The sequence below is a fragment of the Podarcis pityusensis genome, assembly GCF_964106645.2.
Source record: "Podarcis pityusensis genome assembly, chromosome: 2".
Classification (NCBI taxonomy): Eukaryota; Metazoa; Chordata; class Lepidosauria; order Squamata; family Lacertidae; genus Podarcis; species Podarcis pityusensis.
In genome coordinates, this window is record NC_138029.1 from 104,714,671 (window position 1) to 104,737,743 (window position 23,073).

At 45.4% G+C, this 23,073-nt stretch overlaps 1 protein-coding gene and 1 long non-coding RNA gene across 6 annotated transcripts in view; one reads left to right on the forward strand and one right to left on the reverse strand.

Moving 5' to 3' along the window:
* Window positions 1-23,073, forward strand: part of FHIT (fragile histidine triad diadenosine triphosphatase) — a 1,036,588-nt gene that overhangs the window by 768,190 nt on the left and 245,325 nt on the right. The gene's annotated exons all lie outside the window — the stretch shown is intronic.
* Window positions 22,089-22,440, reverse strand: LOC308470356. The gene is made up of 2 exons (XR_013982390.1): window positions 22,390-22,440; window positions 22,089-22,353 (listed from the first exon to the last, which is right to left on the reverse strand). It is a non-coding gene; the product is annotated as an uncharacterized lncRNA (long non-coding RNA).

The following is a 23,073-nucleotide window of genomic DNA, read 5'->3' on the forward strand; positions in this document are numbered from 1 at the left end:
TGGATTGTGGATTCTAATGATGGCAACTCTCCTTTAGTTGCACTGTTAACAGTTACTTGATAGACTGTTAAACGTGGTGCCCTCAGGGGAAGACACTAGGGCAGAGGGCTTGGGCCCTAAATGGCCTCAGCCCTGATATTGTTCTGCCCAGACACTGAGGTCCAGCTCCGGGGGGCCTTCTGGCGATTCTGTCACTGCAAGTGATGTTACAGGGAACCAGACAGAGGGCCTTCTTGGCAGTGGTGCCCTTCCTGTGGAATGCCCTCCCATTGGGTGTCAAGGAGATAAAGAGCTACACAACTTTTAAAAGACATCAGAAGTTTTTAATGTTTTCTGGTTTTATTATGTTTTTATAAAGTACAGTGGTACCTCGGGTTAAGTACTTAATTCATTCCGGAGGTCCGTACTTAGCCTGAAACTGTTCTTAACCTGAAGCACGATTTTAGCTAATGGGGCCTCCTGCTACCGCCGTGCTGTCGGAGCACGATTTCTGTTCTTATCCTGAAGCAAAGTTCTTAACCTGAAGCACTATTTCTGGGTTAGCGGAGTCTGTAACCTGAAGCATATGTAACCCAAGGTACCACTGTATTTCTTTTGGTTTTTTTTAAAAAACACACCCAAAAATCTGTTGTTGTGGTCTTTGTGCACAGTTGTCGCAGCTGAAGTGGTTTGGATCACAAGTTCAGGATAGAGAACTATACAGTGGTACCTCAGGTTAAGTATTTAATTCGTTCTGGAGGTCTGTACTTAACCTGAAACTGTTCTTAACCTGAAGCACCGTTTTAGCTAATGGGGCCTCCTGCTGCTGCCGCGCTGCCGGAGCACGATTTCTGTTCTTATCCTGAAGCAAAGTTCTTAACCTGAAGCACTATTTCTGAGTTAGCGGAGTCTGTAACCTGAAGCGTATGTAACCTGAAGCGTATGTAACCCGAGGTACCACTGTAATACACTTTACCTTAAAAGGTAAAAAGGGATGATGCTGGTTGCAAGACCGTTTGTCCAGAGTCTAAAAATTCCTAAAGCAGCTTTCCTCATATAGGGAACCTAAATCCCTCCCTCCCTCCCTCCCTCTCACTGTGTGTGTACACACACACACACACACACACAATCCCCTACCTGCTTTACAAAGGGGCACATTCTTCTCGGAGATAGTGTGACAGCTTTTTAAAGCATTCGGTACCTGAACTTCTCGTATTCACACCTGGTATGTCATCTAGTGGCCAAAATTACCTATGGGTGGGGAAGGGCCATAACTCAGAGTCAGAGCACCCACTCTGCAAGCAGAAAGTCTCAGGTTTAATCTCTGGCAGGGCTGGGAAACCCTGGAGCGTTGATGCCAGTCATTGTAGACAATATTGAGCTAGGTAGACCAATGGTCTGCTTGAGAATAAGGCTGCCTCATACACTTCTTATTTCTGACTGTCTGTGTGCTTAAGTGAGGGGCAGGCAGAGAACAGGGCTCCGACATGTTTTCCCCCAGTTGAATTTACTTAAAATTTATGCTGTTAATCTACAACCTCTGAAACTCTGCTGTGAATTTACCGGCTCTATCACTCTTAATGTTCCTCTATATTTGTATCCCCTCCCCCCAACACCCCTGCCCCACAAACTAACCTTCTTCCCCCTTTTTTTATAAATCTCATTTGGGGTGGTACAAGAAAAATTGGTTGTTTACCACAAGATAGAAATAAGCAGCTTGGTAGCATATAGAGCAGGTTGAAAGGCTGCCTTGTATTTGTTCTTTTTTTTTTTTTTTTTTTTTTGAGGGGGGGGGGTGCATGGTGTATATTCCAGCTTGGAAAGGAAGGAAATGGCAAAAGAGAGAAAAGCAACTGTGGTGCATTAGTCATAGTTACATTCCTTCATTACTGGTTCAAATTGAAAAATGCCAGCCACTACACAGCTCACTGAAGGAAGTGCGGAGAGAACCGCATGCATTCAAAGGTCAGGGGGGAGAAAGAGGGAGAATTATAAGCCACATTGGTTTATTGCCTCCACCTGATTATTTATTCTTACTTTGTTTTATTTTCCAAGTTGGAAGCGGGTAGGGGGGGGAACAACGGTGGCAGAATGGCTGGAGAGACTTTGGCACGAGCTGCGTGACAGAATGAAATTTTCGAAATCAAATTTCACTTACGAGTCAACAGCTTTTTTTTTATTTCAGTCGAGTGCTTGTCAAGTGGGCAATATTTACAGCTGTCCACTGGGGCAATGCGCCTGTCCAGGTGGTTTTCTTTATAAACTTTTCAAGGCCAGTTTCAAGACAGAAGAGTAGTTTTTAGCTGGTCTGCAAGAGACCATATTTCCTGGGCTGGATTAATTTCTCGGACCATTTTTAATTAGGTATGGATCACGTCTCCTTTTGCCTCTTATGCACAAGAAAATCGTACTACAGTGGTACCTCGGGTTAAGTGCTTAATTCGTTCCGGAGGTCCATACTTAACCTGAAACTGTTCTTAACCTGAAGTACCACTTTAGCTAATGGGGCCTCCTGCTGCTGCTGCGCCGCCGGAGCCCGATTTCTGTTCTCATCCTGAAGCAAAGTTCTTAACCTGAAGCACTATTTCTGGGTTAGCAGAGTCTGTAATCTGAAGCGTATGTAGCCTGAAGCGTATGTAACCTGAGGTACCACTGTACTTGCACATGGAGAAATTGTTCCCCCCCCAAAATGACTCCTGTTTCTATGCATAATTACTAAAAGCTATCAGTTTCATGTTCTGTGTGCATTTATTGTGGCTGTTTTGTCTCTTCAAACACTTTTTTTTGTTTTGTTTCTTGGGGGGCTTGCATTTGGGAAATATTTTGTTTAAAACCCTGGTGTATAATTGGATAATGAATCGTATAACTGAAATGAAAAAAATCGTAACATTTCTGCACTTTCTGGGAGCACATGATGCAACTACCATGCTGAATAAAAGCAAGTTTGAGTCTGATCAATGCTCTGGATGACCAAGTCATCTTGAGCTCCATAATGGAAACATTGTTTTATTATTGTTTATTGCATTTGTACACCAGTCCCCCAAAATTTCTGGGTGGTTTTCAGAAGCAATAAAATGCAAGATGCAATTAAATGATAAAAAGCCAATATACAATCACAGCAGCATAACAGCTGTATAGATCAATGAAGATTTCGACCCAGTGTGTGACCAGGAATAATTAGGAAAGGGATTGAAATGAAAAATGCCACTGCTGTTTGTGACCTATAAAGCCCTACAGGGCTTAGGTCCAAGCTATCTGAAAGACTGTATTCCCTCATACAAACCTGCCTGGGTTTTGAGATCTTCAATGCAGTCCCTCCACCCTCTATGCATGTTTGGTGGGGACGCAGGACAGGGCCTTCTCGGTGGTTGCTCCCAGGCTTTGGAACTCCCTCCCTAGAGAAGCTAGACTGGCTCCCTCCTTGTTGTTCTTCTGCTGGCGGGTGAAGACTTTCTTGTTCCAATGGGCGTTTGGGAACTGACTGCTTTTAATGAAAGGGCTGGTGCCGTGCTGCTTTTATTGCAATTATCTTTATGTTTTTAACTAAACAGATGATGATGATGATAACATAATTCCCATAGGCATCTATAGGACCACTGTGAGAGCAGGAGTCTGGACTAGGTGGGTCTTTAACCTGACCCAGCAGCATGCTTTATATGTTGAAGGTCATGAAGATGACCTTTGTGGCCGGGCAGGTATTTACTGGAGATGCCTCTCTTCCACGTTTGCCATTACCAGAACTTTCCTTGAAATAGTAGTTCAAGAGCCATTTTGGACTTGTGTATGGAAGCCTCTTTGTGATGTTTGCAGCTTATGTCTCATCTTAGTCATTTCTGATGTGCAAGACATTTCCCAGTTCTTGTTTTATCTTGTGTGGGTTGTTTATTCTTTCTTTTGAATTATCTGCCCCCTTTTCTGATGTCCATCATGGAAACAGGGGACTCTTTGCTGGCAGATCTTGTAAGGTTGGGGTTGTGTTTTGGAAAAGAGAAAGAAAAAGAAGAGTATATTTGTGCGGCATCCAGATAGGTGAAAGGTTTGTTTAAATTCAATCTTCTTTCAGAGCAAAGAAACCTTTGTGTTTACTAGGCTGGCGGCATTTCAATGCCTAACACTCCATGATGTAAAACATGAAGGAAAACCCTACATCTCTGCGTAATTTGGCCTTCCAACAATAAGAATCCAAGGGTGGCATTTTAATTCGCAGAGTGAGTCACTGATGAAGTAGGAAATGGAAATTCGCAAGTAGAATATGATATCTTTTCTTTGTCTTTTCCTTCCGTCTTTGTTAAAAAGACACAAAAGCAAAACCCAAAGCAATGTTTCATGCAGGCATTAGTAATGAGGAACATTGCTACTAGTAACTTCTGGTGAGGGGTCTGTAGCTCAGTGTTACGAGTATCTGCTTTCCATGCAGAAGATCCCAGATTCAATTCTCAGCGGTATCTCCAGGTAGATCTGGGGGAAAGACTCCCTGTCTGATAGCCTGGAAAGTCTTTGCCCACCAGGTCACTGAGCAAGGTGGACCAGGGGCCGGACTTGGTCTGATGTAGCTTTCAGTTGTTCCTATGTTCAAGCACACTGGAGACCCAATACCCAGGAACGCTCCCCCCCACACACATCTGTTGTGGAATAAATTAAAATGTTATTTGAGCAAAGATGCTTGAGAACTCTCAGGCACTTTTATCCTTAATTTTAATAGTTTATGGGATGTAGCCTGGAAGCTACATGTATACAGTGGTACCTCGGGTTTAGAACTTAATTCGTTCTGGAGGTCTGTTCTTAACCTGAAACTGTTCTTAACCTGAAGCACCACTTTAGCTAACGGGGCCTCCCGCTGCTGCTGCTGCCATGCCGCCAGAGCACAATTTCTGTTCTCATCCTGAAGCAAAGTTCTTAACCTGAGGTACTATTTCTGGGTTAGCGGAGTCTGTAACCTGAAGCGTATGTAACCTGAAGCGTATGTAACCCAAGGTACCACTGTACCAGCTAGTCCCAGCAGTTGCAGGGTGGGAGAAATCTAATTTTTGCTGATCAAGTTCACTGCCCGACACCTTGACAGACGTCTAAACAGACTGCCATGCTCACTCAGAATTCCTATACAACTGCTCTGGAGTCTGTTTTCCTCCTTTCCACAGAGTTCAGCACCTTTCTTTTTAAAAAAGACGTAACGTACATGAACAATCAGTACAAGGCAAAACTTAAGGCAGCCTCTATCTTAGCAGTTGAGAAGGAGGCAACCCTGGCTATGTGTTAAATGCAGAATTGGATATAATGCACTTAGTTTTTTCTTTGTTTTAAATCATCAGTAGAAATGGGGCAGAACTGCCTGATGGGCTGGATCCTGACCTCCTATGTGGGCCAAGTTTGAGAGGTGGGTAGGCCTGGGTCCATCACTTGAGGTCAAGCAACCAATTTTGCTTTACCCACACAGGTGAGCAAAGGGACATGGCTTTGCAGGTGCCATCATTCAAATGATAGGTGGCACCTGGAAACCCTGCTTTACCTTTCCCATGCCTGACATAATATATTCTTCTTTCTTCTTCTTTGGCAATCACTCATAGCCGAGTAAGATTCTCTTCCATGAACACAGTCTTAACAGTGAGTCCGTAAATGACTGTGGAGGCCAATTCTGGATCCACACATCATTCCACGGTGGGGATATGGGTTTCCAGGCGGGAGTTGATCACGGTGAGGGTTTGCCAAGCGTGCCTTCCTCTTAGCTCATTTCTCCTTTTCACCCTGAGTTCATGCTTCTTCAAAGTCCATGACACCTTTGGTAAAGGCTGTTCTCCAATTGGAGCGCTCGCAGGCCAGTGTTTCCCAGTTGTCAGTGCTTACGTTACATTTTTAAAAAAGATTTGCCTTGAGTGAGTCTTTAAACCTCTTTCGTTGTCCACCGGTGTTTTGTTTTCCATTCTTGGTTGGGGTTTCCCTCAGTGAAATTATGGCTTTCCTTTGTTAGGCAGAATAACATTGTTTGTATGAGGGCAAAAATGGCATTGGTCCGCATCAACATAGTATAGGGAGGCCCCCATAAAGGGGCCTGAGGGGAGGATTGACCACAGCAAACCCAAACGTGGGTTCGGTATCTGCCTGGTTGGAATCTGCACCCTGGGTACCCCAATGAGACCTTGCTTACTTGGCTTGCATCACGGCAAGGTTCAACACTGGCCAACTCCCGTCGTACAGGTTTGGGACAATCTAAACCCAGCGGATCCATTCCATCAGCATGGGGCTTGTGGAATGATGAACTGAACCTGGGACCAACCTTTGCCCTGCCTGCTGCTGTCAATAAAGATTTGGCCTGATTTTATCCCATCACTGTTGTACAGTCTGGTAATTTTGCCGCCCTCCTGGGTCGCAGCATGCGCCTTCCTGGGCAAGTGATTAATAAGGGTGGTGAGCAACACTTTTCAGGTTCAAGTAACTTAAAAGCTGTTGTACTAACTTGTATTCCTTGCCCACATCACACGGTTGGTGTTGTGGATTAATCTGCAGATAAACAGTGCGGCGATTCCTTAAGATCTGCAAGAAAAAGGCGTATATGGCTTGTGTGAGGCATATTAAGAAGACAGTATTTCAGTCAATCAATAATGAAGGATTTAGTGATCTGCAGTTAATCCCCGGGTATTGATTCTCTGATCTAAATTCATTTTAATTTGATTTTTCTCAGGCTGGCAAGGAGAGAAGCCATATATGAAATTCTGCTGTTCCCTTTATTTGTTATTTTGCTACCTTCATTCTTGTGCGTGTGGAGATATTGCAGGTGAATCAAAGAAACAAGTAACCGTTGCTTGTTTTAAATTGCAGCAACTTTTTTGTTTCTGAATGTTTCTCTGCTTTAATCTCCCCTTTACGGTTATTGCACTTGGGGGTGGGAGGGGTGCGTTGTGTGTAGCAAGCTGATCCTTGCTGCCAGGCTGTCTGTCAACCAAAAAATAATTGTGGGTGTCCTGATCTTTCTTCACACATTTAGATAAGGTTGCCCACTCGAGCAGAGCATACCAATCAAATGGTGTTTAGGACAGTGTTTTGAAGAGCATCTCTGGCGAGCAACTGCTGTGTAGAACATGCTCCCCGAAAAGAAAGTTTGAAGGCAGTCTCTTAAGATGGATATTCCTTCAGTATTGCAGCCTTGCTGTCCTGTCCAGTTGAAGTGACTTCTCTCCCTAGCCTAGGCGGTCACGGGTTTCTCTTGTCCAAAAGTTGATGTTTCCCAGCCAGAGAAAATGCTTAAAGCGATGGAGGTTGGTTGATTTGTACAAATGGCATAGCTTCCAAGTGCCCCAGAAAAAAAACAGGACACCCCATTTTCTCACAGGAGATCTTGGCAGCCATTTTGGGTACTGGGCTTTTATGTCTTGCTCCTGCGACCTTTTCAAGGTCGTGATGTTACGCAATACCCAAAAGCACTGTTGAATGGTTTCTTTAAATGTAAAGGTTCATCATTGTTCCACCTGAAGGGTATGTCTTTAAGGGGGCAGAGCAAGAGCCAGAGCAAAATAACGAGACCCAACTTTACAGCTGTGAAACATAGCAGGTGCTGCTGAGTTGCATTGATTAAGCTGTGTCAGCAATTAGGTGTAGTATATAAGGAGCAGCACCTAGCTCTCCCATTACCCTGGGGGGGGGATGGGTTGGTGGTTGGTTCTGGTTCTGGTTCTGGTTCTGGTTCTGGTTCTGGTTCTGGTTCTGGTTTGTTGTTTATGTATTTAGTGTAAAAGGAGTTTTTGTTTTTGTAATTAAAACTTTAAGTTATTTTTTGAGTCCCTTTTTAATGCATGGTCTCCCCAGCAAGCTCTCTGCAGCGCTACCATACTGCAAATAGCCAACATCTTTGGTTATGGGCCCAGCTGCTGAGTGGATGACTGCATATTTTTGGACTCTGAGAAAGGTTTGAAAACTCCTTCTCCTGTTGGTGTAGTTCTGTGGGTCTGGAAGAGTTCCAGAATGGTTGACCGGGTTCCAGAAGCTGAGAAGGCTCTGGTCTTCCCACAGCTGACAGATGAGAACTATAGTTTATGGTCTTTTCGGGTGGAGGCGCTTTTGATCTCTAGAGAAGTGTGGACCTATGTAACTGATGACCCTCCTAACCCTGTAACTAATGCTTGGTCTAAAGGAGATGCAAAAGCCAGGGCGATAATTAATTTGGCAGTCACCGACCAGCAAGTAGTCTATATAAGAAATAAGAAAACTGCCAAAGAAATGTGGGACAGTCTTGCAGCAGTGCATATTAGAAAAGAGTCAGCGTCTGCACTGACGTTTTTCAAGCAGTTGTACCAGACGAAGTTGCAGCCTGGTGGTGATTTAGCAGCACACTTGAGACGTCTGGAGGTGATACGCGGCGAATTAATTCGAAGGGACATGGAGATACCTGATATTCAGTATGTTTTTATCATTCTTTGTTCCCTTAACGAGGACTTTGATGGTATAGCTAGCCAGATATCTGCCGTTCCACCAGCACAATTAACTGTGGAGGGGGTAACGGCAAAATTAATGGGCGAGTTGGACAGAAGGGAAGCTTGTGCCATAAGCCCTCGTATTTCCAGAAAGAATGAGGAACACCACATGCAAACCTGTGGTGATACAACTGCATTTAAAGCTGCCAAGCGTTGTTGGTTCTGCAATAAGCAAGGACATTTTGCAAAGGACTGCAGATCCAAAAGAAAGCAAAGTACTCCAAAGTCTGTTTCTGTTCGTCAGTCACGGTTGTCAGCCCAGAAGCCAACATTGTATCGTAAAGACAGAAACGAGCCGCGAGCTTTTCATGCTCGGACAACAGATCGTAAAAGAATTAAAGGTGCCAAGTGGAATTCTTTTATTGTGGACTCAGGTGCGTCCCAGCACATTTGCAACGATCGAAGCTTGTTTATTTCTTTCGAAGAGGAAATTGGTAATGTACATTTAGCCAATTCACAAGTCTTGCAGTCGCTTGGCAGGGGTGCTGTTAAACTTGACTCTTTAAACATTACAATAGCGAACTGCATTTACTGCCCGCCAGTGGACAATTTATTATCAGTAAGGTGCTTTGCTCGTCAAGGCATAACTGTACATTTCTTAAAGTCAATGTGTGAGTTTTTCGATGGGAACAAACGTTTATTGTATGCCCGGGACTCTGATGGTTTATATAGACTGTATTTTCGCACCTACTCCCAATCGTCTATAAATTGCAGAGCAGCACAGTCAAGCCAGGGGTTGAGGAATGTAAGGCCACATTCCGGGTGTGTCCATGAGGCACACAGATTTCTAGGGCATCTGAATTTTGCTGATGTAATTAAGACAAAGACTATTGTTAATAGCCTCAACTTAAAACCATGTAAATTCTTTATGCAATGTCTATCTTGCTGCAAGAATAAGATTAAGGTTGCACGCAAGGGTAGGTGCTCAGATAGGAAAGTAACTGAGCCATTTGAGCGTGTACATTGTGATTTAGTTGGGCCACTCCCACCATCATTAGGAGGTTCCAAGTACTGGCTTACCCTCATAGACCAGTATAGTAGATATTGTTGGACTTATGCAATAGCTGAAAAGTCCCAAGCATTTGAGAAGTACAAAGCTTTTTGCAACTGGGTAAAAACACACTTTAACAAACCAATTAAGAACCTGTTTTCTGACCGGGGCGGGGAATTTGTTTGTGAGGATTTTGAGAAATTTCTGGAAGCGCAGGGGACTACTCATGAGTTATCTTGCCCCCGAAGTCCCTGGCAAAATGGGCTTGTTGAAGTTGTGCAGCGTGACCTGCAGGCAGGGGTTAAAACTTATCTGCACGATGCTAATCTGCCCAAAGTCTTTTGGGCTGAAGCGCTCCATGCCTTTTGTTATGTCAGAAATCACAGTTATCATTCTGGTTGAGATGTCACCCTGTATGAGAAGTTGTTTAAAAAACGCCCTAATCTGAAATACCTACACATTTGGGGTTCAGATGTAATTATGCATTATCCTGCTAAGCAGAAATTGGGTGAGCGTAGTGTTCAGGGAAAATTAATGGGCTACCAGCAGGGGGCGTACAGAATTTACGTACCAGCAACTGGCAAATTTCATATTACCAGAAGCATGATACAAACTGTAAATTGGAATGGAGTTGCTGTTTTCCAAGATACTGATGGCATAGATAATACTGAGGAAGAAGAAGCAGAGGAAGAAGAAGCAGCAGCAGGGAATGATAGTGCTTCTGAATTAATGGGAGAAGATGAAAAGCCTGTTGAATCTGATAATTTGTTTGAGGATTTAAAGTCACAGGCACCCGAGGGGAGGTTAGATTCTCTTGAGTTTTCTGACCGTGAGCTTAGCCTACAGGCATCTCTTCAGTCTGACAATGATGATTTACAACCTGAAACTAGTAGTTCTCTTAGTCCCATTAAGTATGAGGAGCCTGACTCTCCTTCCGGACTGAGACGTTCAGATAGAAAGAGGCAGAAGCCACAACGTTTTGCAAATGAACATTTTAATACTGTGTATGCCAATAAGGCGATTTTTGAGCCAAAAAGCTACCATGATGTTCAGAATTTACCTAAGCACCAAGCTGCAAATTGGTATAAAGCTATGAACTCTGAGATAGCTTCTTTAAAAGAGCATAACACTTGGTCTCTTGTATCACAAACCCCAGATATGAGACTTATTGATTCAAAATGGGTTTATAGAGTTAAAATGAATGACAAAAATGAAGTTGTAAGGTACAAGGCTAGATTAGTTGCTAGGGGTTTTCAACAAATTCCAGGTGAAGATTATGATTTGTGTTATTCACCAAGTGTAATATATGAAACAGTTAAGCTTTTGTTAAAAGATGCATCACAACGTGGACATTCTGTTTATCACCTAGATATAAAAACTGCATATGTTTGCAGATTTAAAAGAACAAATTTTTATTCGTGTTCCTGAAGGCATAGACACTCCTGAAGATTTGGTATGCAAATTAAATAAATCCCTTTATGGTCTGCACCAAAGTGGAAGGAATTGGCACCAAACTTTATCAAAAGAATTGCTGGATATTGGTTTTTCACAAGGAAAGGCAGACAATTGTGTGTTTATAAAGGAAAGGGCAAACTCTGTAACAAAAATATGTGTGTATGTAGATAACGTATTAGTTTCTACCAAAACTAAACAGGAATATGAACAGGTAGTATCACAGTTACAGAAGAAATTTGATGTGGTGGAATTAGGCATAGCTAAAAATTACTTATCCATGCAAATTGAGAAAGGCAAAAATGGATCTTTTCTGGTTCATCAAACTGCAAAAATTGATGATCTTGTTGAAATGCTATGTTTAAAAAATGCAAATGGGAAGGAAACGCCTATGGTGTGTGGTTTCACCTTTACAGGTGAAGATAAGCCATTTCCTAACAAAACTTTGTATCGTTCTGCTATAGGCAAGCTAAATTTCATTCAAAGAATCTCAAGACCAGATATAACTTATGCTTTTCACTTTCTGGCAAAATTTGTGGAAAAGCCCACTATGCAATGTTTCTCTGCTCTTAAGAGAGTGGTAATTTACCTTAAACATACCAAACATTATAGGTTGCAGTTTACATCAAGTATTGACAAAGGTTTTGAAATTTTCTGCGATGCATCTCATGCAGTGGAACAAAATAATTGCAGGGGTGTGCCTGGTATGGTGTTTTGTTATAACGGTTGTCCATTTGAATGGAAGTCCCAGACACAAATCATTATTTGTCTCTCCACAACAGAGAGTGAATTATGTGCATGCATTTAGGCCACTCGTGATGTAGAATGGTATCTGCAAGTATTCGCAGACCTACAGATGCAAGTAACACTACCAGTAAAAGTTTACCTTGATTCCCAGAGCGGCCTTGCTACCCTGTGTTCAGAAACCAATACGCAACGCACTAGAGTCTTAAGGTTACGCTTGCAGTTTGTAAAGAAACTAATTGCTGACGAAATGGTTGTATTTGAATATATTCTAGGTGACAATCAAATTGCAGACATTTTTACTAAAGCACTTCCAAAGGTTACACACGAAAGACATGTACAAAGTATGCTTTATGTTTTTGTTCCACAATGATGAACCGCAGGGGAAATGTTGAATGGTTTCTTTAAATGTAAAGGTTCATCATTGTTCCACCCGATGTGTATGTCTTTAAGGGGCCAGAGCAAAATAACGAGACCCAGCTTTACAGCTGTGAAACATAGCAGGTGCTGCTGAGTTGTATTGATTAAGCTGTGTCAGCAACTGGGTGTAGTATATAAGGAGCAGCACCTAGCTCTCCCATTACCCTGGGGGGATGGGTTGGTGGTTGGGTCTGGTTTGTTGTTTATGTATTTAGTGTAAAAGGAGTTTTTGTTTTTGTAATTAAAACTGTTTGTTATTATTTGAGTCCCTTTTTAATGCATGGTCTCCCCAGCAAGCTCTCTGCAGCGCTACTATACTGCAAATAGCCAACAAGCCCATGTATTTGGATGCTATGCAAAATCTCACACTTTTGGGGAGTGGGAGAAAGGCATGGGTCTTGTGACTCCCCTGGAAGATGCACATCCAGGTTTTGCATTGGAAAAAATTGGAAAGTATGAAATGGGGCACTGCCTCACTAACATCAGTCTGTCCTCAGCCCCCACTGGCCAGCCTTCTTACTTAGAACAAGTCCAGAGGGTGGCTCTGGCTGTCAGCTTCCTCCTCCTTACAGTCAGTGTCACCCTTGAAGAACTCAGCATAGAGGAGCATGGAGACAAAACTGGAAGCAGTTGGTTCTGGTGGTGCAATGCCTCTGGCTCCCTCTACTGTTGGTCTCCCTGTCTTCCACTCTAGTCCCAAAGGGCATCAGCTTTCAAGCACCAGTGAACAGGACTGCAGGTAGTGAGCCTCTATTGCCCCCACGTCCTCCTACTGCATCTCCTCACCCTTGCAGTGGAAAGCTGCACTCGGAATTTGCACCACAACTAACAGCAGAGGTAGATTGGTGAGAAGCTTAGGACAAGAACGATCTGAGGGAGGTAGTGGCTTGCAATCTTCCTCCGAGCCTTGAGTCACTTCAGAGCCTGTGCTTCCAGATGGGGAATGATGCACAGTTAAACCAGCTCTGGGCTTTTGCATGGGAAAAGATGCACAGTTAAGCCAGACGCGTGCTGTTAAATGGGAACGGAGTGCAGTTAAGCCGTTTTGAACTGGAAAACACTGGGCCATTAAGGCCGTTCTGCAGATATGAACAGGAGGTGATGCAGATTTAAACCAAGAGCAGATTTTACAGCCACAATATTCCAAAATCTTATTTTATTCCTCCCCCGATGCTGTATTTCTTTTGCCCTGAGCTATGTGCTTTCTACTGATGCCCTTATAAGATGCAAGTTTCTCTTCTGCTCCCCCACAGAACAGAAGAGGCTTGCAGGCTCGGCAGAGTTACAGATGACTGGGCTCAACGTGGAGCTCTTTCGTTCACCAGAGGCTGTGCCGGTGGAAGTCGAGCGATGAACAAGGGCTGTTCATGGACACCCGCCTGTCAGGATGAATATTCCTGCAAGGATCTGTCTCTGATTTGATGCCTGCCAGTCTAGTTACAGCAAAAGCTAGCAGCATGGGAGTCCTGTTGGAGGCAAGCAGTAAAGCTACCTATCTCTCCAGACAAATATATATTCTTTTTGTTTCAGAACTTCTGCCTTGTTCAACCTGTGAACAAATAGCACAGGCTTGAGGATGGAAAGTGGGGCTTAAGTCCCCTACCTCTCTTTCCACTAAGAGGTTACTAATACTGCTTTGATGCATTGATCTTCCAGAGGGATAGCTGTGTTGGTCTGCTGCAGGAAAACACACACAAAACCACCATAAGGATTGATATAAAGGTAAAGGGACCCCTGACCATTAGGTCCAGTCGTGACCGACTCTGGGGTTGCGGCACTCATCTTGCTTTATTGGCCGAGGGAGCCGGTGTACAGCTTCCGGGTCATGTGGCCAGCATGACTAAGCCACTTCTGGTGAACCAGAGCAGCACACGGAAATGCCATTTACCTTCCCACCAGAGCGGTACCTATTTATCTACTTGCACTTTGACGTGCTTTCGAAGTGCTAGGTTGGCAGGAGCAGGGACTGAACAATCGGAGCTCACCCCGTCGCAGGGATTCGAACTGTCGACCTTCTGATCGGCAAGTCCTAGGCTCTGTGGTTTAACCCACAGCACCACCCGCGTCCCTAAGGATTGATATATTCAGTGCTATTTTCCTAGAACAAGAGGTGCTGGAACTCACTGTGAACACCTCTCTCGTTCTTTTAGAATGGTAATGGTGCCCACCTGAGAGGTGACAGAACTGAGTTCTGGTGAGTTCTGGCTGGGGAAAAAAGCCCTGGATATATTTATTACAGTTTTCATGACTACAGTCCACTTCATCAGATACATATAGCATTAGCGTGAATTACAGGTGTATATTATATGCATTTGTGTGTATACACAGAGAGGGGGAGGGAGGGAGGGGGAGAGAGAGAGAGTTTGGGGAGGGTTCAGTCCCCACCATCTCCAGGTAAAGATAGAAATACCCCCTGCCCTGAAACCCTGCAAAACCACTGCCATTCTGAGCTAGATAGACCAAGGGTTTGACTCTGCATAAGGCAACTATATTCCTGCGTTCCAGAAAAGTGCAGACAATGATAATTACATAATTAACATTGGCAATTCACAAAACAGCTGTTGATAACATAGACAGCCTGGCATTGAATGCATGTGTCATGTGCTAAATATCCTTTGTTGTAGTCCAGGGCACAAGATCATAGAAATCTTACGCCCTCGTCCCTGCCATCTAGGCTGGTGTTGTACTGATTAGCCAGACAGGCAAAGGTGGGTCAGATCAACACCGCCTAATTTGCCCACCAAGGTCTCAGGGATACACATACTATGTATCAGCTTTGGGTGGACAAATCTGTCAGTTTTGGCCTCTCTCAATTCCTGCCCCGCCTATCTGCATGTTTGTGCATCATTTTGTGACCCTCCTCCCTTAAAAAAAGTCCTCCTGAATATTCACCAACAGGTGTGAATTTCCACTAATGCATACATTTTTGCATTCTGTTTCCCCTGTTACACTTTTTTCCTAATATAATGCATTTTTGTATGTTATTTTCACTAATATGTGCAGCTCAGCCAGCAGGGTCCTGGGTTCAAGCTCCCCACTGGGCAAAAGATTCGTGCACTACATGGGGTTGGACTAGTTGACCCTCGTTATCCCTTCCAGCTCTACAGTGCTATGATATATTCGTTTAGTATACATTCTTTGGTTGGAGAACCATATTGAAAAATTCAGAAAAGCCTGGACTGAAATGGATAGTGGCATTTTGGCTTGCGGATTTGGGGGGGAATTTCTTCCCCAGCCCTTCTTCTGTCCTAGCACCACCGGCCTAGACAATTCCACCCCCCCAACATGTCCCCCAAACTTCCCCAGAATGTCCTGTTCCTGCTCCCTCTGCACCTGGAGAACTGCTGCTGGCTCTGCGGCGATGGCAGAGCCTTTCACTATCACACTAGAGAGCTCTCTAACTGCTAATTGGACCAGTGTGGTGTAGTGGTTAGAGTGTTGGATTGTGACCTGAGAGACCAGGGTTCAAATCCCCGCTCAGCCATAAAGTTCCTACGGCCAGCCTCTTAGCCGAACCTACCTTGCAGAGTTGTTCTGAAGAAAAAAAACGTAGAGAGGAAGAGCATTGAACAACCCCTTGAGATCCTTGAAGGAAAGGTGGGCTATAAACAAATAGAATGTCCTGTGACCTCCTCAGCAGCCCTCCCAAAACGCCGGTGTGGTGTAGTGGTTAAGAGTGGTAGTCTTGTAATCTGGTGAACCGGGTTTGATTCCCCGCTCCTCCACATGCAGCTGCTGGGTGACCTTGGGCTAGTCACACTTCTCTGAAGTCTCTCAGCCCCACTCACCTCACAGAGTGTTTGTTGTGGGGAGGAAGGGAAAGGAGAATGTTAGCTGCTTTGAGACTCCTTTGGGTAGTGATAAAGCGGGATATCAAATCCAAACTCTTCTTCCCAATAAGCTTAAGGTTTCTCCCTAAATAAAACGTAACAAAACAAATATTAAATTTAATGCAGTTAACGGAATTGAATGCCACCTTTGAAGGCAAAGCCTTCTTTGACAACTTGCAAAAGACAACGAAAACCACAAAACATTTTTCAGAATACAGTGGGTGCGGGGGGGGATTAGGTCAGCCTTGAGTCCTTGTAGCTTCAACTGGAGAGAAGGGGTTATTTTGGCAATTAGGGCCATTTTTACGGGTCCAGAATCTGAAGGTCTGTGTTTGTTTGGGGTGGGGCTTGTGATTTCTTTGGGGGAGGCATGCATTTTCAATAGTTTTCAGGATGAGGGCTTCTTTTATTCTTGGTGCTCCTTTCCTCCTCCCTAATTGCCTTGTTAGAATAACACTACATCAAAACATAGTGTTGATCCAGGTTATTACTGGTGTGTGTGTATGTGTGGTCCCCCAAGTCTCTGAAAAGCAGGCGATTTGTCTTGGGTCTTAGGCAAGTCAATTGTCTTTTAAAAAGCTCAAAAGCTTTCGGGGTGCCCTGACAACCCCACTCCTGACACACCCATCAAGCACCAGGTTCAAAAGCGTCCCTGCTCGGAGACTGACAAATGCACAACGAAAGAAAGAGCTATGAATGTCTTTGGAAGTGGAACAAATTGGGCTCTGCAATAACGCGCCAGATGTCGAGTGGATGTCTGGGATAATAACCAGGGAAGTCTAAATTAATTTCAGACTGGAGAAGGCAGGGCTTGCCCCATCCCTAGTTAAGAGTGCTTTGACCTTCAATAACAATGCCATTAAGCTGGAGCCTCTGTTTGTGTCTCTGTGGTCCTAGAAACATTTATGCCTCGCGTGCTTGTTGGCATTTAATAAATGTTAAATAGCAGGAACAGTGATTCCTTCAGACTCCCAGCCCTGGTAATATTCCTAGGCTTAGTAAGGTACCCTTCAGCAGGGAGTATTATCACTCTCGATTAGTACCTTGCTCTTTCTGCACCTCTTCTCCTTAGAGGGTTGGGCGCATAAGGCCCCCTTCCCCGCTTCTCCAGCCAGAGCATCACAGCCTCTCGAATGACGTTTGACAGGTCTGTGTGGCTGTGTATGTGCGCACTCAAAGCAAAGGGTAAAGTGACAAGGAGAGGCACGCCGGCGATGTCAGTTCATAGCATCCTGAACCTGGAATTGGTAACGAAGCCTCTTCGGTGTCACGCAGATGATGTGCCAGAGCTTTTCAGCTCACGGAGCGGGCGAGTACAAAGCCGTCAAGGGTACCCCTTCCTTATCGCAGAGGAAAAGAGGTTAAAAAGATGGGAGTAAATCTGAATGGGAGCTTTCCATTATTCATAAAGTGTTTTGTTACTCTGGCAAATCGCATTACGGCATGACATTCAGATCATAATGCTCAGAAGGCTTTCTTTCTCCTGATTGCTCATTGTTTTACGGTCGCTCTGCGTTGAGCGGAGGTGTGTGTGTGTGTGTGTCTTCCTCTCTTTGTGTTCTTCTCTGGCTGCTTACCCCCAACTCCTCACTCGGGTGCAAGGGAGAGTGCTGCAACAGGGGCAAAGTGGACCCCTCTGCTTGGGTCAGTTTTTTAAAGGCTGGGAGTGGTTGCAAAGTCTTTAGGTACTGGACCATCGAAGGGCAGCTTTGATATGGCATGTGGCAAATGGAGCAATGGGTGGGTGGGTGGGGACGCACAACTATTTGGTGGCCTAGAAGAGTGTGCAAGATTCAGCACAAAGAAAAGAAAGTGTTTTATTTGGGTAAAGTTAAAGGTAAAGGGACCCCTGACCATTAGGTCCAGTCGTGACCGACTCTGGGGTTGTGGTGCTCATCTCGCTTTATTGGCCGAGGGAGCCAGCATACAGCTTCTGGGTCATGTGGCCAGCAGGACTAAGTTGCTTCTGGCGAACCAGAGCAGCTCACGGAAACGCCGTTTACTCACGGGTGATTATTTTAGAAGCCAATTTGTCCCAGGAAAAAGGCAGCGCTCTCCGGCAACGGCTGTGCGGCTTCGCTCCACGGAAGAAGCAGTTGACTCTCAGCAGCGCGCCACTTCCCCCTCTTCGCTTCGGAGCCCGTTAGTGGGTTCCTTTGCGGGTTGGGGGGGCGCTAAGGGTGCCCGCCGAGTCCCATGGTCACAGGCTTCATCCGCCTGTGATTTTTGAAAGGGTCCCCGCTTCGCCGTAGCGGAAAAGACCCAATTCCCGTGGAGCTAGTCCCTCCAGTTCAGAGGAAATCTGCCATTGCCGATGGCGCCACCCTGGAAGTTCCGGTACCTATTTATCTACTTGCACTTTGACGTGCTTTCGAACTGCTATGTTGGCAGGAGCAGGGACCGAGCAACGGGAGCTCACCCTGTCACAGGGATTCGAACAGCCAACCTTCTGATTGGCAAGTCCTAGGCTCAGTGGTTTAACCCACAGTGCCACCCGCATCCCTTTTTCTTTGGGTAGCACATAGTTAAACTATGGAACTCGCTCCCACAGGAGACAGTGATGACCACCAACCTAGATAGGTTTAAAAGAGGATTAGAGAAATTCGTGGAGGAGAGCTGCCAGCCACAGTGGATGGAGGCAGCAATGCTACTGAATACGATTTGCTGGAAAGCACAGACAGGGAGAACGTTCTCATGCTTGGGTCCTCCTTGAGGTCTCCCACAGGCATCTGGTTGGCCGGACACAGCGGGTTCCTCTTATGTTCTTAGAGTGATGTGCATGGGAAGAAAAGCATGCAGGGACCGGCATCTCTGTCCACCTGTCTCCACAACACACCCACCGCTGGCTCCAGGCATACTCAACTGCTGCATGTGACCCGGGGGAGGAACACAGGAAAAAAATGTCCGCTGTTGCTCTATGCAACACAAGGTGCTTTCCCCCAGCTACCGTAATCATAGAAATGGTTGCTAGTCGGAGGAGATTTTTATCCATGCACAGCCTAATTCACACTGAGGTTTCCTCGTGTGTTCCAGTGTCCAGGAGGGATAAGCAGCTGGGCTCGTGGCCATGACCCTGTGCTTCCCTTGAGTCTGCAAACACCGCCATTAAAAATAAAGCAAGGGCTTTCAGTGACACAGAAATGCAAAGAGCAGAAACACACAGTGCATTGGGATTCCCTGGGATGTCAGATCTATATTAAGAGACGGGGAGGGCGAGAAGTTTTCCAGTTTGCATTTAACTAAGTCATATATATAGCTCAGTGTCGGAAGCAGAGGACAGAGCTCTATCTGCTGCTTGTTGGATGCATCTGGGTCATGATCCAGGCTAGCACTGGCGCAGTTCCCAAAGAAAAGATGCAGGTTGTCCTGGTTTGAGAAACAATTGCCCTGGTCTGAAGAAGAAAAAGAAAAATGTAAAGGCCCCCTGGACTGTTAAGTCCAGTCAAAGGCGACTATGGGGTTGCTGTGCTCATTTCAGGCCGAGGGAGCCAGCATTTGTCCACAGCCAACTTTCCAGGTCATGTGGCCAGCAGGACTAAACCACTTATGGTGCAACTGAACACCGTGAAAGAAGCCAGAGTGCAAGGAAACACCTTTTACCTTCCTGGTACCTATTTATCTACTTGCATTGGCGTGCTTTCGAACTGCTTGGTTGGCGGGAGCTGGGGCAGAGCAACGGGAGCTCACTCTGTTGCAGGGATTTGAACCGTTGACCTTCCAGTCGGCAATCCCAAGAGGCTCAGTGGTTTAGACCACAGCACCACCTGTGTCCTCTGGTCTGTATCTATCTTTAACACTATTTCTTGCTTGCCTGAATGCAGAAGAGAGAAGGATGCTTGGGTGCGAAGAAACCAACCTACTGTACAGAGGTGGAATGCACATTTATTGCTCCTCCCACTTTTTTCTAGCCCCACCCACCCCTGGCATGGGGCCCTCAGAATGTTGCCCAGAAGGCAATGCAGATCTTGGGCTCTATACATCACTCCTGATGTATAGAGAGTGCAGTCAGCTGCTAAACACAAAATGTATGTGTTTCTTGCCCGTTCCTTAGAAGCCAGCAGCAAACCATGGCTTCAGTTCATGGTTTGTTGGCAGTAAACAAACCATAGTTAAACCATTGGGCTGAATTGCATGTGAAGACCCCCCAAACCACCTAGCCCCTTGACAGGGTTTGGACAAAAGCAAGGCGAGCCCCTGGATTCCTTTAACGGAATTCCCTAGCAGCAGCAATGGAGGGGCAGGCACAGCCAACAATATCCCCTCCCCAAAACATTGAACCAAATGCCTAACTGCCAACCTTACAAAGTTGTGACGATTTGCTACATGGTAGGCAAAAACCAAGTGGCACCAGCCAATCAGCCAAATGACAAAATTCCTACCAGGCCCCTGCTCCCAAACAGACGACCCCTAGACAGGCCTAGCAAGGCCATAAGAACCACCCTAAATTTAGGGAGAGGAGGGCGGGTGATCCGCTGCATGTCGCAAGAAAGAGCCAGTGTGGTGTAGTGGTTAAGAGCGGTGGACTCGTAATCTGGTGAACCGGGTTCGCGTCCCCACATGCAGCTGCTGGGTGACCTTGGGCCAGTCACACTTCTCTGAAGTCTCTCAGCCCCACTCACCTCACAGAGTGTTTGTTGTGGGGAATGAAGGGAAAGGAGCATGTTAGCTGCTTTGAGACTCCTTAGGGTAGTGATAAAGCGGGATATCAAATCCAAACTCTTCTTCTTTTTCTTGATGTGCAGCAGCTTAAGTAGCCCCTCAGCAGCCAATAGCCAACTCAACTGACCAAATATCTGACCCAGCCACAGAGGGGAAACCAATGGGGTGTTGTGGGCATCCAAACGGTCCTGCCCCACAACAGGGAGGCAGTTTCTGGTGATCTCACCGCAACATGTGCCCTCCATGATGAAGGACCCGACTTCACACATAATGCTAAGGCCAGCTGAGCCCTGAGAAGCGGTATGTGACGTGGTGTGGGGCGTGCTGGGCGGTGGGGAGGGTTAAGCCTCCCCTCCAAATGGTGCCCTTGCCCTGCCACCTTTTCGATGGACTATGAAGGCCCAGGTCTGCCCCTAAAACATCTGGTTTGGTCCTCTCGGTGTTTCTGTACTGAGCAAGAATAAGACACAAGCAGTTTCTGACAGTGCACCAAAGTTACCTTTACAAAATTGCATCGTAGGGATTTTAAGGATGGCTCTTTGTTAAGTGCTAGTTAACTATCTTCCATTTTGTCTTAGGGGTGCATATTACTTTCTTTGTAATCTGACAGAATGATTACCTCCTGTGCACCCTTGGCAGGAATTTGGAGGCGCCTTCCTTGGTTACCCTGCACTGTAAGTCAATACAGCAAATAAATAATAGCCCATGGAGCTGTCTGATTTAGAGTCATTTGAACAGTTCCAAGACAGGAAAACACACTCCAAATGTCTTCCTCTGATATCCCTTTCAGGGCTCTTATTGCTTCTAAATAGCTTCTTCTGAGCTTATTATGTAGTGCTAGAGAGAGAGAAAAGCTTAGCTGCGCTGCACATCTTGTTCTGGAAATGGTAAAATAATAGTAATTTATCTTTGGTAAACTTCAGTCTCGGATTAGAGGAACAGCAGAAGTTCCTTCTTACAATGGGCACTTTGGGGCTCCAATTGTGAATGGAGAGGAGCAGAGTAAGACCTGGAGGGGTGGGGAGTAGAGATGTGCCAGAACTATTCTGTAAGAAAAGCCCATAGCTCAGTGGCAAAGCATATGCTTTATATGCAGAAAGTCCTGAACCAGCTCTGCAGTGGGGTAGAGAGCCAGTGTGGTGTAGTGGTTAAGAGCAGTAGTCTCGTAATCTGGGGAACCGGGTTTGCGTCTCCGCTCCTCCACATGCAGCTGCTGGGTGACCTTGGGCCAGTCACACTTCCTTGAAGTCTCTCAGCCCCACTCACCTCACAGAGTGTTTGTTGTGGGGGAGGAAGGGAAAGGAGAAAGTTAGCTGCTTTGAGACTCCTTAAAGGGAGTGAAAGGCGGGGTATCAAATCCAAACTCTTCTTCTTCTTCTAGCTGGTGATGGGAAGGACCTCTGCTGCAGACCGGCCAATGTAGACCAGGGTTGAGGAACCATTTTCATCCTGAGGGCTAGATCAAGAATGAGCCATTTTATAATAGTAATAGTAGTAGTAGTAGTAGTAGTAGTAGTAGTAATAATAATAATAATAATAATAATAATAATATTATTATTATTATTTTATTATTATTATTATTATTATTATTATTATTATTATTATTATTATTATTATTATTATTATTATTTTATTATTATTAATAATAATAATAATAATAATAATAATTTATTATTTATACCCCGCCCATCTGGCTGAGTCTCCCCAGCCACTCTGGGCGGCTTCCAATCAAGTGTTAAAAATAATACAGAATCATAAATTAAAAACTTCCCTAAACAGGGCTGCCTTCAGATGTCCTTTAAAGAGAAGATAGCTGCTTATTACCTTGACATCTGATGGGAGGGCGTTCCACAGGGCGTGCCACTACCGAGAAGGCCCTCTGTCTGGTTCCCTGTAACCTCACTTCTCGCAATGAGGGAACTGCCAGGAGGCCCTCAGCACTGGATCTCAGTGTCCGGGCTGAACAATGGGGGTGGAGACGCTCCATCAGGTATACAGGATCGAGGCCATTTAGGGCTTTAAAGGTCAGTGCCAACACTTTGAATTGTGCTCGGAAACGTACTGGGAGCCAATGCAGATCTCTCAGGATCAGTGTTATGTGGTCCCAGCGGCCACTCCCAGTCACCAGTCTAGCTGCCGCATTCTGGATTAATTGCAGTTTCCAGGTCACCTTCAAAGGTAGCCCCATGTAGAGCGTCTTGCAGTAGTCCAAGCGGGAGATAACCAGAGCTTGCACTACTCTTGCAAGACAGTCCGCGGGCAGGTAGGGTCTCAGCCTGCGTACCAGGTGGAGCTGGTAGACAGCTGCCCTGGACACAGAATTAACTTGCGCCTCCATGGACAGCTGTGAGTCCAAAATGACTCCCAGGCTGCACCCCTGGTCCTTCAGGGGCACAGTTACCCCATTCAGGACCAGGGAGTCCCCCACACCCGCCTGCACCCTGTCCCCCCAAAACAGTACTTCTGTCTTGTCAGGATTCAACCTGACAATTTTTTTACAGGTGGGTGAATTCACCAGCCTGCCAATCACCTGCCA